Below are 16,243 nucleotides of genomic sequence, written 5' to 3'. Positions count from 1 at the left end.
CATTTTTTAAATGAAGTACTGATACAGGCTATAACATGGATAAATACTGAAAACAGTATACTAAGTGAAGAACACTAGCCTCAATAGGTAACATATGTGATTCCACTTGTATGAAATATCCAGAATAAATGAGTACACAGAGACAGATAACAGGAAGATGGTTGCCCAGGGCTGGGAGGAGTGCAGAATGGGGAGTAACTGCTTAATGGTATGGGATTTTCTTTGAGGGTAGTGAAAATATTTTGGAACTAGATAAAGGTGATGGTTGCACAACATCATGAATGTACTAAATACCAATGAATTGTTCACTTTCAAATGGTTAATTTTATGTTATGTGAATTTCACCTCAACTGTTAAAAAAGGAAGAGGAGAGGAGGAAGGGAAGGAGGGAGGGAAGAAGGAAGGAAAGAGAGAGCAAGCAAGCAAGCAAGCAAGAAAGAAAGAAAACAAAAGAAAAGAAGATCCCCGCCACAGATGCAGCAGTAGAGAAAGAAGCCACATCTGAGTCAGATCTCTACCAAGTCTTATCTGGTACTTCCCTTCTTCTATAATCCAGAAGAATACTTTTTCAACTATGTTGTCAATGTAAGCTTTTTAGTAGCTCTAGAAAAACATGCTTAAGAAGCAGAGACTCATACCTCATCCAGCTTTTAAAACATATTTAGATCCATTTAAACGCTTTTTGAAAAGGTGAAATCATGACCTAGTCACTTGTTTGTTGAACCAGAAATTAGTGGAATTAAGAGCCACCTTGAATGTCATGAGTGACAACTTAATATTCCACAGGCAGTTGGGGGGAGACAATTTTTGTTTACTAAAATACAGGCATAACCAAAGATGTCCTATTACATTTGAGAATGTTGTTAGTTCTTAAAGCAGCTGGCGTTGCTCCATTTTAGAGGAAAAATCTGAGCTGCAGGGAAGTCTCATCACATGCCCAGTGGCACACAGCTCAAAAGTGGCAGAGGATTCCAATCCATGTTCATGGAACTCCAAAGCCCATGTGTTTCCCACTGTCTGTGCAGCCTCCCACCACACTAGAGCAGTTCCCAAGGAATGTCTGAGGCTGTGGTAGACCTACAGAAAATAAGAGGTGGGACAGTAACCTAAGAAAAAAGGAAGAAATTGAAATAGGAAATACCTAAGGAATAGTAAAACGTAAATGTTTATGATATTTTAAAGCTCTTGCATATACATCGTAACAATATCTAATTTTATATAGTACTTCCCAAAGCCACCTCTTTACTTGGTCTTCCCAATACTGCTATAAGAAGTAGAGAGGATCTTGTTTTCTCCAGTTTATAGGTGGGAAACCTGATACTGACATAGGTTATGTGACCTGCCTGAAGGCACAAAGCCAGGAAGTAGCAAACCTGGGCCTTGACCCTTGTCTTTGAACAACAAACCCAGTGGTATTCCCATAGTACCATCTTGCCTCTGGATTAATAAATAAACATTACATATGTATCATTCCGAAATATCCTTATAGGCAGTGTGAGAATAAACCTACCTTTGAGGAACATTCTGTATGCTCTAATAGCTGTTACTGCAATATATCAATACTCTTCATAGCTCTATAAGTTTGGGGTTATTTTAGCATTTTCAGATTTGACAAACTGGCATTATGCATACTGGCTACTCATTCTCTGACAATGAAAAGTACGTTATCTACATAATCTGCAAAGAGCATGGTACCCTAACTATATTTCAAAAATAAGTCAGAAGCAGATTGCCCATCATCGCCCCCACCAAAGGTGATGGAAAATAGATTCTCTGCTGTTTTCATCTTCACTCTTAGCCCAGCAAAAGCAAAAGGAGAAAAGAATGCACAGTGCACAAATTCTCTCAAGTTTTATCAAAGCACAGGCGACATCAAAATAACCTTTCTGTTTCATTTTCTAAGTACATCAACAAGAAGGTTCACGGTAATGACATCAAAAATTGAGGCGATGTTTAGAAGTCACAATTGTGAGAGCTCTAGAAATAGATGTATCTTTTCTGCCAAAACATATTAATTATTGCTTCAGCTCTTTGACCTGTGTCCCTGAGGCAGTCAACATGAGCATGTGATAGACTCTGCTTGAGCTGAGCAATGAATTTGAGCCTGGACTTTGAGGACACCAGGAATGCTATTTCTCCCTTAAGCATCCCCCTCCAGCCCAGAGTGAAAGCCAATGTCCCTCCTGCAGCCTGAGGACCTATCCTATCTTGCCTATGCTCCTTACCCCTAACCCTCCCCGCTCCCCAACCTCTATTCCTGTTCCTCCCCCTGGCTCACCTAGTCCAGCATAATAGGCTCCTCACTGTTTCTCAAACCCATGGAGCAGGCCTGTGTCTCAGAGCCTTTGCACCTGCTGTTCCCACTGTGTGAAATGCTTTTCTGTATAGATAGCTGGCTCTTTCAACTCTTTCAAGTCCTTGCTGAAATATCACCTTCCCAGCAAGGTTTTTCCTGGGTGCCTGTTATAGGCCAAAGGAGGCATGGGGGGCATGTGTCATCCTCCATGCCCTCAAATTCTTATGTTGAGGTCCTAACCCTGAGCATCTCAGAATGTGACTGTGACTAGATTTGAAGATAGGATCTTTAGAGAGGTGATAAAGTTAAAAATAAGGTCACTAGGGTGTGCCCTAATGCAGTATGATGGGAATCCTTATAAGAAGAGGAGATGAGGGCACAGGTAGAGAGGGAAGACCAACTGAAGACACAAGGAGGTGCCATCTACAAGCCAAGTAGAGAGGACTCAGAAGGAACCAACCCTGCTGACACTGTGATGTCAGACTTCTAGCCTCCAGAACTGTGAGAGGAAAACTTCTGTTATTTTAACCGCCCAGTGCATGGGGCTTTGTGGTGGCAGCCCTAGCAAACTAATACAATGCCCTAATTAGGATTCACCCCACTCCCACTCCCTCTATCTCTTTTTTCTGTTTTTTTTTTTCCAAAGCCCTTATCATTATCTAACATATGATATATTTCATTTGTGCATTTTGTTTGCTATTTAACTCCCTTTGCTAAAATCTAAGCTCTATCAGAGCAAGGATTTTTGTCTGCTTGTTCATTGCTCTTACCTCAGTTCCATACAGTGACTGGTCTGTGGTATGTGCCCAATAAATACCATCGGGCTACTGGAGACACCTCCCTTCCATCACCACAGAATGCCCTGTGGGACGAAACAGACTATAGGGCTGTTGGGGCTATAAGGAGGAGGAAGAAGAAATATGGGAACATTTGGCATAAAATGATAAGCTCTGCTTTGGAAGGGCTTCTCTGGAAGCTTCTTCTTGATCCACTTCTGAGATTGGCCAGCCACAAGCAGCTCTTTATCTCCTAATTTTGCCTTAGACATCTACAGAGCCCACAATGGGCATCCCCTCCCTTGCCTTCATCATTGTTTCCTGTCTCTCCTCTGCATTTCAAACCAAAGCAGAGGGTAGGAGGGCAGATGAGCTGAGCGTCTGGGCTAGATAGGAGCCTCTAGTGCAGCCCTGCGTTGGCTGACTTTTTTTTTCTCTCTCTCTCTTTCTTTGTATCTTTTCTCTCATAACTTCCTACACACCATCTGTTCTCTTAACTGCAGTTAAATATGTCTGTGTTTCTTTGTGTTACAGACCTAGGTGCTGTCTGATGGTGGGAATCTACTAATAAGAGGTGTCCAGTTCTTCTAGCAAACTTCTAGCTTGTGTCTTCCATGGGTTGTGGCCTGAATCAATGCATTTATTAATTCTTTCAAAATGCAAAATAAAAATTATGTGTTGAGCCTCTACTAGGTGTCAAAAGATATCTTGTCTATGCCCCTTACCCCCATCCCTCGCTGCCCCCCCCCCCACAAATTCTTACCCTCATGGAGCTTAGATTCATGTAGGAAATTGGCTCAGCCCAGGTTCCCCAGAAAATAGAGCGTAAGGATAAGTTTGTGTGCTGAAGCTCTATTAGGGAAGAGTGAGAGTGAACAAAAAGAGAAATAAGGTCAACCAGGATGGGGAGCAAGTTCATGGCAATGCATGAGTTAGCTAGCCAGTGCTTTATGAAGAGAGACAGCCAGCCTCTTGGCCATGTAGGATGTCTCCACAAAGGCTATGCAGAAGCTTGCTTTGGGTCAGACCAGGGGAAGGAGAGAGAGGAATGAAAGTTAGATGCCAGCTTCCTCGCCTGCTCCAGGAGGAGTTAACTTCTTCAACCTCTGGATGGTACCTGGTCTCTTTAGCAGCCAAGGGGAAGGTAAATTCCACAACCTGTTCCATGGCACTTTATCCGACTCCAGAGTGGAAGAAAGAGCCAGAGTTGATCACTGCAGTGGCAACAGTGGAGCAAGAGAGACCAAGAGAATCCAAGAGGGTTCCCATGATGATACAGAGATTTGTTGTCTATTGTAATAAAGAAAAACTTACTGTTATCAAAAACGGCTAACAGCAATGTGGATTCATCAATATAACAAACATATCACTCTGGTGGGAGATGGTGATCATGGGGGAGTCTATGCATCCATGGGGCAGAGGGTATATATGGGAAATCTCTGTGCCTTCTGTTCAGTTTTGCTGTAAACCTAACACTGCCCTATTTTTAAAATGGCTAACAAGATAAAATGCTACGATAGTCACGATTTTATTAGATTGTTCTGCAATAACAACTGTGGTTGATATGGAAATTTAATGCAATTTTTGTTAACTCAGGGTCACACCCAATGCTGAATACATCTGCCATCTGCCATCTGCCACTCATAACAGATCTTAATAGTTGCCCACAAAACCAATGTCTTTGAATCTTGGTCACGGAATTTTGTTTGGGTGTCAGTGTGTCTAGTGCCAGGAGATGAACTGTGGGTGATCTAAGCCTGAAGTCAGCAAATGATAACCCAAATCTGGCCTGAAGCTGGTTTTTGTAAGGCTCATGAACTAAGAAGGGTATTTACACTTTTAAGGGGCTGAGAAGAAGGAGAAGGAGGAAGGAAGATAAGGCAGGAGGAGGAGTAGGAAGAGAAGAAGGGGTAGGGGAAAAGAAGAGGAGGAGAAGGAGGAAGAAGAGAAAGACAAGGAGGTGAAGAAGAAGAAATATACAACAGAGACCACATGTGGCCCACAAAGCCTAAAATATTTACTCTTTTTCTCTTTACAAAAAAGAATTTTGTCCATTCCTTATCTAAGTCAATGATTGTCATGAACATATGAGACATATCTGATCAAGCAGATTATGAGGGGATTTCTGCCTACAGGGCAGGTCCATTTGGAGGGAGGGCAAATCGGCATCTCCCTGGGCTCTCCACCTGGGGCAAGGGAGAGGAACTTGGTGGTGGTGCACCTTATTTTTCACATCTGAACATCATTAAAATTCCATTTAAACAATTATCCTTCCAGCCAAGATGGAAGCGATTTAATTTCTCCATGAGGATTGGTGTACTTCTCATTTTAAGGACAAGGAATTTTCCATTCAAAGGTTCTAGGGTGGTGAAGAGCAGATCACACGCACTCTGTAGACAAGCCCCATTGGAACAACCTTCTGAAGATGAGAGCCTGGAGAGTTTGGCAAAACCATGGGAAGAAAGCTCAAGATGATTTTACTATGGCTTTAAACCACAGGATTCCTAGCAGCCTTCACACGGCAGCAATTATCAACAAAAGCAATCCAAGTAGGTTGTGGTTGGGCCTCCTACAGTTTGAGTGTTCCCTTTGAGGGAACACCTCTTGTCTGGCTGTGTCAGAAACAACTTAATTGCTGTGTATTTAGTTTTTTGAATGGATTTCACTCCATACCATCAGTGGCACAAGCTTTCCCATCATTCTTGTGAGCACCTGGTGGTGGGAAGTTTTCGGGAGTATCAGCTGCCTAAACTCACCAAAGAGAAAGTGGAAGTACACAGCGTTGATGCAATTGTTTTATCAGACTGTAGCAGGTTGCAGGTTAGGGGCTGAGGCCCGATATGAGTCCAAATCCTGTTAGCCCACCGAGCTCCCTTTGCATAAGTCCCATGAAGAATTGAGTTTCCAGGGACTAGAAATAGAAAACTGAAGAGAATTCATGTTACCAGCTGCTGGCCATTTCCCACTGCATTGCCCACACAAAAGCTGTTCTCCAGCCACATGGACCTGTGGCCGTCACCTGAGCACTCTGTCCACTTTCACATCCCCAACTCTTTGCTCATCTGGGTCCTGGGGTCCAGAAAGCCATTCAATCATTTGTGCATCCATCTCAGGCATTTACTGGGCACCTATAAAGCACCAGGCATTTTCAGGTTGTGGGCGTTTAAATGTAGGCAACAGTCTCTGTCCTTGAAAATTCTCAAGATAGACACATGACAAGAGATTAAACTACAGTGTGATAAATGCTAAGAGAGATGTAAATTATACCTTGGGAGCCCTGAAGATGGAGCAATTAGCTATTGCTGGATTGCAAAGGGGAAGAAAAAAGGGAAATTTCAGAGAGTTGTCATTTGAACCCATTTAAATCCTCTTGTCCTCCCAAAGATCAGCTTAAATGCAACTTTTGGTGCCTTCCTGGTGATGATTGTCATCTTGTTGGTGCCTTACCTGTAGCACATGTCAGCTCACTTGTGCCCTAGGCTGTTGCATGCTTGTCTTCCTCGCAAGACGACTGCACACTCCTTCAAGGCAGCATCCAGATAAATCTGACCTTGTGTTTTCAAAGCCCATCCCGCAGGATCTTGCATACCCTATGATCTAAAAAATCATTTAGGAACTAAATTGAATTGAAATTTCTAAGGATTTCATTGAGACAAGCAGCAATGTAAGAGTTCTAAAATTCCTGGGCAGTTACTACGCTTAAAAATAGCATCTGCAGCGACGGCAAGATGAAAATGTCACAGATGGAAGAACAGCTCACAAAAGCACCTCACAGCATGTGAATTTCCAAAAGAAACAGTGCCTACTGGTAAGGACTCAGCTGGTCAATTTCTAGGTGTTATAGAGATTAAGCTCCACACACATGGCTAACATAAGATTCAAGATCACAGAATGAACCCAGATGGTTAAGTCCCACCAAAACAATGAAGGGACTGTGACTAATAGAAACACATCAGGTCACCCTGAATATTTTTAGTAGCTGCAACAAGAAAAGAGGAGGAAGATGGGCCACACACAAGAGAATCAGCCAAAATGCAAGGTTAAGGGGAGTCAGAATTATTCCAGTGAAAGAATCTCTCGTCCTGTAGCTTGCATAGTAGCCCAAATTAAACAAAGGTTCCTGTGAATGCCCGTGGATGCTGCAGAGTGGGAAGAGCCAACACAGAAAGGAGCAAGGGCACTCCTGGGACTGAGGGGGAGAAGCGAATTCTAGGCTCCTGTAGGCGATAGTGCACATTGGCTTCAGCACCTCTACTTCTTTGTGGAGAAAACTGTTGGAGAAACAGGAAAACAAAATATTAAACAGTATTTAAATTTTAGAAATCAAAATATTATTGTTTCCAAGTTTGTTTTGTTACGGGATCAAAAATTTACACATGACTCAGACATACCCAAAATTGGTTTTATTTATTGCCCATAAATGATTTCACCTAAATTCCCAGACTCCATCCTGCTGCTGGGTGGGAGTTGGGGGAGGGGCGGGAAATGGAAGGGGGAAGAAGAGTAAATAGGGCAGAGTCCCAGTAGAAAATGTATGCTACATTCAAACTGGGGAATGGATAAGAGTTTAATAATAGATTGATTTTTTTTAAGGCATTGTGTCAGTGTGTTTGTGCTGCTATAACAAAATACCACAGACTAGATAATTTATAAAGAACAGACATTTAGTTCTCACAGTTCTGGAGGCTGGGAAGTCCAAGATCAGGGTGCCAGCAGATTTGGTGTCTGGTGAGGGCTGGCTCTCTCTGCTTCCAAGATGGTGCCTTGTTGTTCATTCTCCAGAGGAGGTGAATGCTGTGTCCTCAAAGGTGAAGGTGGAGTGGAAAAAAGAGGGCCTAACGCTGTGCGAAATTTCTTTTAAAAGGGCCTGAGTCCCACTCATGAGGGAGAACCCCTCATGACTTAATCACCTCCTAAAGGCCCCCACATCTTAATACTATTGCGTTGGAGATAAAGTTTCAACATGAATCTTGGAGGGAACACAAACATTCAAACCATAACAGGTGTGGAAAGAGCTCAAGGAAACCAACAAGAAATAGTGCAATTCCCTGAGATGAACAATAGCTAGCTGGCCGTTGAGGTCAGCGTTGAGAGCAGTTTTCAGAACTAAGAAAGATATTTATATGGAAAAGCGCTGTCTACAAGAGCTGAGGCTTTTGGTAGAAGTACATAGCCAACCAACCTGGCAGCCTGGCAGGAGAGCTCCAGGGTCGTAGATACTCTGACCTTATCCCCCCCCACCTCCCAACCCACCCTTCAATCTCCTGGTACTTCTTCCATTAGCCAAATGCAATCAAAAGCCCAAGAGCATGCATGTATATGAACCAATCCATATATGTCAGCCTCTTTGGGCACCGAGTAGAGTGGAAAAGTACAGAATAAGGATCTGGAGGGCCACATGGACACCTTGCATCTCTTGTGTCTTCAGCATCCACTTATATCTTTATCTGGGTGAAAAATGTGTATTGGCAGCATAGGAAACATATAGAATCTCATCAGCTACCATATCATTAAAGGATGATGTCATTGTGGTCATGTTCCCACCTGAAAACAAAAATATTAGCCACTGCAAGTACTCTTCAAATAAAAGGGAGGAAAGGAGAGGAGAAGAAAAACAATGAACAGAAATCCTATCTGCTACAGTTCCTGCTTTTATAGCAATTCGCAAGACCCAGGTTAACAAGTGTGGATTCTTTCTGCCACCACCGTTTTATTTTTCCCTTATCCTCTGCCTGTACCTCAGTTGAATGGAGTCCTTTGCCTAGTAAAGTGACTTAAACCCTCATTTCCATAGAAACGGAATGCTTAATGATTCTGTCTCTTCTGAGTTGATGTGATTTTCCAGTGAAAGTTCTCCTGAACAAGGGACTATTACAAGAAAATCCAGTGAATCTCCTTGGTTCAGGCAGAAGATAAATTCACTGAGGCTGTGTTTGCCTCCGAGACAAGAGGACTTCAGCCTCCAACCCTTGGTATTACTTCATTCTCCTCATCTAAGGGTCTTCACTCAAATCTTAAAAACTTCCTTTCAGAACAAAATCATCTGTCTTTCCTTCAATTCCTACATGGAGCACTTTCTGCTAGTGACTAATATAGTATAAATGGAGAACCAGAAGAAACACTAAAGAATTACTTTTCCTGTTAGTGAATGTGATCCATACATACATAACTCCTATTTCCCAGGCAACCCATGCTAAGTGTCACAGTAAGAGTAACACGCCAGATTTCTCTGGCTCTGCTCCCTTCCACTCCAATGCAATCATTGCTTCTTTCCTAGACTCTCATCCTGGCCTTGCTTCCTTACTTCTCCTAGATTTACTCTGCATTATCAACCAGAGTGATCTTTACAAAACATGAGTCATACCAAGCCTTTCCCATGCTTGAAACCATCTGGTGGCTTTTCCTCAGCCTTAGAACAAAATCTAAAGTCCTGCTCTAGCTTGCAAAGATGCACATACCTGGTCTTAGTCAAATCTTGGGCTCATCTTCAGCTTTGCCCTTCACCCAGGCTTCTCCAGTCCCAACCTTCTTGCTACTTCTTGAATATGCCAAACTTGCCTCATCTCAAGGTGATATCCCCAGATATTGCACATGGCCTATGTCCCCACCTCATTTAGATATCTGCCCTCCAAGAGGCCTTCCCTGATTTCGTTATCTAAATTAATCCCTATGAAGTTCTACCCCCACGCCCTACTTTGTTTTTCTTCATAGCAGATATCCATGCTTGTTATTATACTATATGTCCTCTGTTACATTTACATTAGAATGCAAGTTCCATGAGGACAGGGGCTCTGTGTGTATGATGTTTACCACCACATCCCATGGCATCAAGTTAACACCCAATAAGTACATACTGAAAATTAAATCAATGGCCAAAGTAAGTAAATAACTAATTTCATGTGTGCTAAGTACAAGAGAGAAAAATGAAGTGGGGTAATGGGAGGGGAGGGGAGGGTGTGGAGGGTGGTGAAGAGGCTGTGTTTGATAGGTTGGCCAGTGTAGATCTTTCTGAGGCAGTAACATTTGAGGAGTACCTGAATGAAGGGAGGGAATGATCATGAAATATTACTGGGAAGATTGTTCTGGGCTTAGGAAAACAGCCAGTGCAAAGACTTCTAGTCAGGAGCTAGACTGGTGCGTGTGAGGACCAGCCAGTGGGCCTTGTGACTGCAGCAGATTGCTCAGGGGAAGGGTGATAGCAGATGAGATTGCAGAGGTGGGGTGATGATATGAACTTTCAGTTTCATTCTCACTGTGAAGGGAAGCCCTTAGGGGAAGCCAGGATGTGCCCAATCTACTGTTTTTAATTTGTAAGTTTACTTTGGCTCCTGAGTTAAAAACAGACAGTAGGAGGAACTTTAGAAACTGCAATACTACAGTAATTTAGAGGAGAGATGATCGTGGCATTGATGGGCTTTAGCCAGAATGAGAAGTGAACAGATTCAGCCATTATTTTGGAATTAGAGCAAATAGGACTTCTGACACATTCAATGTGCAGGGTTAGGGAAGGAAAAAACAAGGTCGACTCTAGCTACTTCTGAATTGTATCTGAATATAAAGTCAGTTTCTTACCTTCCAATTTTAGGGGTAAATGTTCTTCCACTTATGGTTCAGTTCCCAGAAGACTGGCCAAAAACAAGTACGCTATCAACTTTTGCTCTAGTCATTACACAGAGACTCATTTGGAAAAGGAAAGACTCCTTAAGGTAATCACAGAAAAAAATATATATAATTCTATCATCCCTGAAAGGGAACATCGGTGCCTCTCAGCATTTGGAACCTGCTGTGGGTGAGCAGTGACTATCCGAGGCCTGTGGTGCAGGTGGTAAAATAACTTACCAAGACAGTTGTAGGTAAAGAAAGGCAGATTTACTAGAGAAAGTATGATAATACGTTGCAAGAGTGCAATGGGCAAGTTAGTAAAAGAGGGGCTAGCTGCCGGAAAACAAAGGCTTGCTGGGGATTTTGTAGACTGGTATGTGGGCTGAACAGTGCTGCGTGCTGTGCTGATAACGCCAACGCCGCAGGGAGCTAACTCGCTGGTGTCTGCTGATAAACTGGGCACAGGAGGGCTGTATGTCCCGGACCACGAAGAAAAGCAGACTTTACAGTTTATCTACTTTCTCTTTTTGCTTTCTGTCAGTGCCACCAGCCTAACTCCTTTTCCCTAACTGGGACTCCACATTCCCTCCCTAACAGAGCAAGAAGGACAGCTCTTTGGCATGTGGGTGAAGGTCTCATCTTCCAACTGCTTCCAGAAGTGGAGAGTTGGCCTTACCTAGGATTGCTGGTCAGTTAGGAGGTTCTATGGGTCTAAATCCCTGAGTTGAAACTTAAATTGGGCAGGGTTGCTGTGAGACTATGGGGAAACCGCATTTGCAGCCTAAAATTTAGTTCTGTTGCATCCAAAGGAGAGTCATGGAATTCTTTTAGGAGCTGATATCCCTCTCTGCAACAACATTTTGGTTTGAGATTGTTGTATTCTAGAAGACACAACGTGAGATATTGCATTAAAAATACGTGGTGCAAGTAAACAAACTAATATGAACATTATCATAGGGGGGAGAAGTTGGGCAACCCTTGGCCAAACCAGTTGAAGAAGTTTAGAAATAGTTGTGCCTATATATATATATATATATAGGCACAACTATTTCTATATATATATATATATATATATAGGTACAACTATTTCTATATATATATATATAGAGGAACTCTTTTTTGAAGGCCCTCTGATACTTTGATATTCTCTTTTATCTTTTTTAAACTTTCTTCTACTTGACCTGAAGTATTGATGTAAAAGCAACAGGTTTCATTTCACAGTGCGCAAGTGCCTCCTGGCTTGGTGGTAAGCACATCTAAAGCATGTTGATTCTGCAGGACAACTCCTGACAATGAAATTAGGACCTGTTGCTAGGCCTCAGTGGCTGTGACTTCAGGTTTCCAAGATTGCTGGACTAAGATGGTGGGTGTATTGGTCTGTTTTCCTGCTTCTGATAAAGACATACCTGAGACTGGGCAATTAACAAAAGAAAGAGGTTTATTGGACTCACAGCTCCATGTGGCTGGGGAGGCCTCATAATCATGTCAGAAGGTGAAAGCCATGCCTCACATGGCAGCAGACAAGAGAAGAGAGCTTTTGCAGGGAAACTCCTCTTTTTAAAACCATCAGATCTTGTGAGACTTATTCTACTATCATGAGAACAGCCCCCAAGATTCAATTACCTCCCACTGGGTCCCTCCCACAACATGAGGGAATTCAAGATGAGATTTTGGTGGGGACATAGCCAAACCATATCGGTGAGATTACAAATGCTGTGCACCAGCATGGGTATACCTGCAAACCAAGAGTCCACTGGCTATAGAATATTCTAGACCATTTCTCTCCATAATGGGGTTATCAGTGGCAAGGATGCCAAATGGTGGGAGGTTAAGTTCCACTTTTGTTTCCTTTCTTTGATGACCTTTAGAGGGCTCCACTTAGGAAGAACACCAAATTCGAAACTTGGCCAGAGGTTATGAAGTTCGAGGAGTTATATATATGCACTGCAGGTATGGCTGCAGCTGTACTGCAGGTGCCCATCCACTTAATAGGCAAGGCTAGAAACATGTTGGATGCACATAAAAAGAAGAACCCAATTCCTTCTAATGAAACTCCCAGGGAGGGACTTTGCAACCAGGCATAGGTGTGATTAGTTTGGATTCCAGTATAATTTGCATAAATAGGGGGGATTTCATGGTCCCCGGGGATTAAATGTGAATGGGCAGTGACTGAAAAAGTAGTTAACCACACATAAGGAAGTAAAAGTTTGACTTGTTTGTTGTGTAAATATGGGGCCTGACAGATAAGATTTCTAAATATTAATTGGTTAAGGGAAAATCTAGGAAAAGCCGTATTAGTGAGGTTAAGAAGTTGTCCAGTTTCAACCCCTATTCCTCTATATTCCATCCCAGTTGCTAAGCTATTTATAGGCATAAAGGAATCATTTTAAATTTTGCTGGCATTAACTTGGTTGTTTTCCCACCACAGAAAAAACCTGTGGAGGTCCACGGTGAACTCGTCAGTCATCATACTGCTCCCATTCCTGGTGTGTCTCTTTATAGTTGAGGGTGTAATTACAATGGGCTGTGTTAAAACCCCTAGGAAAGGACCAGGCCCTTACGAGTTTCTGATACAAAGGCTCACTTTACAGGCCATTTCTGGTACCTTCCCTATTCACTTGGTCACAGTGGATAATTGCCATGAGAGATCAATTGGCCTAGGTCCCCCTCCTAAACCTGTGTTTTTGGTGTGCGTGTACATAGTGTAGTCAAATCCAGAGTATCGAGTATTGGGCTTGTGTGTTAGCCATTTCTTCTATAGATAGTGGGACGGCTAGGAATGCAATGTTATTCTCAAGTATCTGCCTATGTGGGCATATCTAGCAGTTATTACAGTGTGTTATGTTAGTAACCTGAAATATTACTGGGTAGAGTGTGTGCCTGGTTGCAGCCATTGAGGCAATAGTTAGTCATGATAAAAAAACAGAGCCATATTTAAGGAAAATGACAATATATGGTAAACTTAGAAAAGAAGAAGGGCTACAAAGAGTATAAGAAAAACAGTTACATGAATGCCTAGTATCTTAGCACATCAATGTTGTGGTTCAGGGGTAAATAACATTACTAGGACAAGTATAAAGAAACTTCGGGCCTGACACCTGTAATCCCAGCACTTTGGGAGGCTGAGGCAGGCCAATCACTTGAGGTCAGGAGTTCAAGACCAGCTTGGCCAACATGGTGAAACCCCAATTCTATTAAAAATACAAAAATTAGCCGGGCATGGTGGCAAGTGACTGTAGTCCCAGCTACTCAGGAGGCTGAGGTGGGAGAATCGCTTGAACCCGGGAGGCAGAGGTTGCAGTGGACCGAGATTGCACCACTGTGCTCCAGGCTAGGTGACAGAGCAAGACTCCGTCTCAAAAAAGAAAAAAAGAAAAAAGAAATTTCATCTGGGTAGTAGTTTTGGAGGTCTCCCTGCAAACAGCAATTTTGTACTATTTCCCTTATAAAAGCATTAATATTAAGAGCATGAAGCTGCTCAAGGGAGGCAGATGGATAATCACTGAGAGCTTATAGTAAAATTGAACAAAAAGAGCTGCTTTAAGAATAACATTTAAAAGAGGTGTTGGATTTATTTTCATTAACTTTTAGGGAGCTTAAAAATTCTAGGCTGCTTGGTTTAACAAAACCTCTTTTACCTTTTTTCTTTAAATGAGTTTTCAATGTTTATATTCTAGTTAGACCACAAATAATGAGTCTTATCTCAGCACTAGCAGCTTAGTAACAGCAGATTTAAAGCAGGCTGACAAAAGAGGGGAAGACAGAGAGCTTTAGAAGACTCTACTGAATTCTATAGTGCAGATTGACCATTTGAGCTCTGAAGCTTTCCTGTTGTAATTTGCCCATTAGTTTAAAATGTGCACAGAAATGGGCCATAATATGTAACCAGCTGGAGATTTAAAGAGAATGACAAAATCAGGGGTTAGGACGTTAGAAACTGTCTTTCCCTTTTAAGGCTAGACCCCTAGAATGAACAGAAAAAGAGAAAAAGAAAAGCAAAGAATGCAGAGGAAAAGGTTAAGCTTTACAAGCGGGCTTGTGAGCCTGTGGTGCAGGGCCAGCACCTCTACCACTTTCACTTGTCTTCCATCGGGGAAAGCCTTAGCACCCCAGACCTACAGGGTATGAGATGAACTTCTCCCACTTCCACCAGTCACCAGTTAAGGTGACCTGTTCCAGCCAGAGCAGGGAGCCCCTTCAGCTTAAGGCCATTAGAAGTTGGGATTTTGTTCCAGGGGCCTTCGGCTCTCAGGGCAATCCCGTTTTCAGTGGCTGAGCTTGTGGCAGAGGGCGCAAGCCGTGTAGGACTTTTTTCCTTTTATTTCATTGGAGCAGTTCGCCTTTCTTCTTGCCTGCTCTTCTGCCCCAGTGGTGGTTATCTGGAGGAGAGTGCTTAGGGCAACTCGGAGGGGGCTGGGGGCTTATAAAGCAGCCAACAGTTAAGCCTGCCTCTTGTCTCTGACTTTTTCTTTATTCTTAGTTTTGTTATCTTTATTCTGCTTTTGGTTATAAAGACTAAGGAGGCTAATTGGAGGATTTCCTGCATAGGAGCCACGCTGTGTTAAACAAGAAAATTAGACGCTTCTTTTTGAGAGTCTGAGGGTTAAGTTTGTTCTAATGCTTTAGAATGCAGCCTAGACGTGAGTGAAAGAATAGCTGGGGTTGTCCCAGGATAGGACTGGAAAACACACCACTCAGGGCCTCATGAACTGCATTTTTAGAGTCCCGAGTACTCACCACTGGATCACGGAACCTCACACTGAACTGCATTTTCTCTTGTGGCATCCCACCAAGATGAAAAGGGTCCACCTGCACCCACCAAAGGACTTGGGTGCACTTTCTAAAGGGGCATCCCACCTATTAGTAAAGACCTCTCAGCCACTCGGGGGCCTTAGCTGGATGATTAGTCCAGACACGAGGAAAAAGGTAAAGGAAGAACTTGACCTGGCGCCAGCCCAGGGAAGGGAAGACTCACTGTTCTGAGGCTGAGTTCGCCTGATTCAGCCACATCGGAACAGAATGGCTGGCTGACTCCATGGGGGAATTCAGAATCAGAAAGAGAGGGTCTGAGTCACCCAAAACATGTGTGAATTCGCTCTGAATGAGCCTCCACTACCAGTCATGCCACACTTAGGGATTAGGGACTTCTGAGCAGAGAAGAGAGGAAAAAGCCTTCCTGCCTAATGGGAGAGGCAGCTAACCCTGTTCACCCTCTGACGTTTAGGCAACACCAGAGAACAGCCCTGGCCAGTTACCATCAATTGCCAGAGAGGTACTAGAAGCTGGCTGCTGAAAGATTGAAAAGAGAAAACAAACTTAGGTGCCTCTCGAACGGTCATGGCAGTTAGATGCTTCCACGGGGACACCTTTCAGCCCACCAGAGTATAGCTCTGGCCAGAGACCTACAATTATCTCTGTGCTTAAATGCTATCCACTGAGGGTTCCAAGTTGGGAAAGAGAGAGAGGCAAGAGGGTTCCCTATGAGGAGAGAGAGCCCCCGTATGGAGAGAGATCCCCATAAGGAGAGAGAGCACCCCATACGGGCCACCAAAATGTTGTGAGTGAGCGA

General features: G+C 43.1%; 2 long non-coding RNA genes across 3 annotated transcripts in view; one reads left to right on the top strand and one right to left on the bottom strand.

The window, feature by feature from the left end:
• Positions 1-5,642: 5,642 nt before the first annotated feature.
• On the bottom strand, positions 5,643-6,676 carry LOC105473414 (uncharacterized). The gene is made up of 3 exons (XR_982227.2): positions 6,520-6,676; positions 6,092-6,200; positions 5,643-5,997 (listed from the first exon to the last, which is right to left on the bottom strand). It is a non-coding gene; the product is annotated as an uncharacterized lncRNA (long non-coding RNA).
• Positions 6,677-8,909: 2,233 nt separating this feature from the next.
• Positions 8,910-16,243, top strand: part of LOC105473413 (uncharacterized) — a 50,286-nt gene continuing 42,952 nt past the window's right edge. The window contains exons 1-3 of one of the 2 annotated variants that reach the window (XR_011609045.1): positions 8,910-9,044; positions 9,837-9,949; positions 10,658-10,778. This is a non-coding gene — a long non-coding RNA (uncharacterized lncRNA). The remainder of the gene's footprint in view (positions 9,045-9,836; positions 9,950-10,657; positions 10,779-16,243) is intronic. The other variant, XR_982224.2, reaches the window with a different exon arrangement.

This window comes from Macaca nemestrina, chromosome 10 (genome assembly GCF_043159975.1).
Source record: "Macaca nemestrina isolate mMacNem1 chromosome 10, mMacNem.hap1, whole genome shotgun sequence".
Lineage (NCBI taxonomy): Eukaryota > Metazoa > Chordata > Mammalia > Primates > Cercopithecidae > Macaca > Macaca nemestrina.
This window is presented reverse-complemented; position numbering and strand designations above follow the sequence as displayed.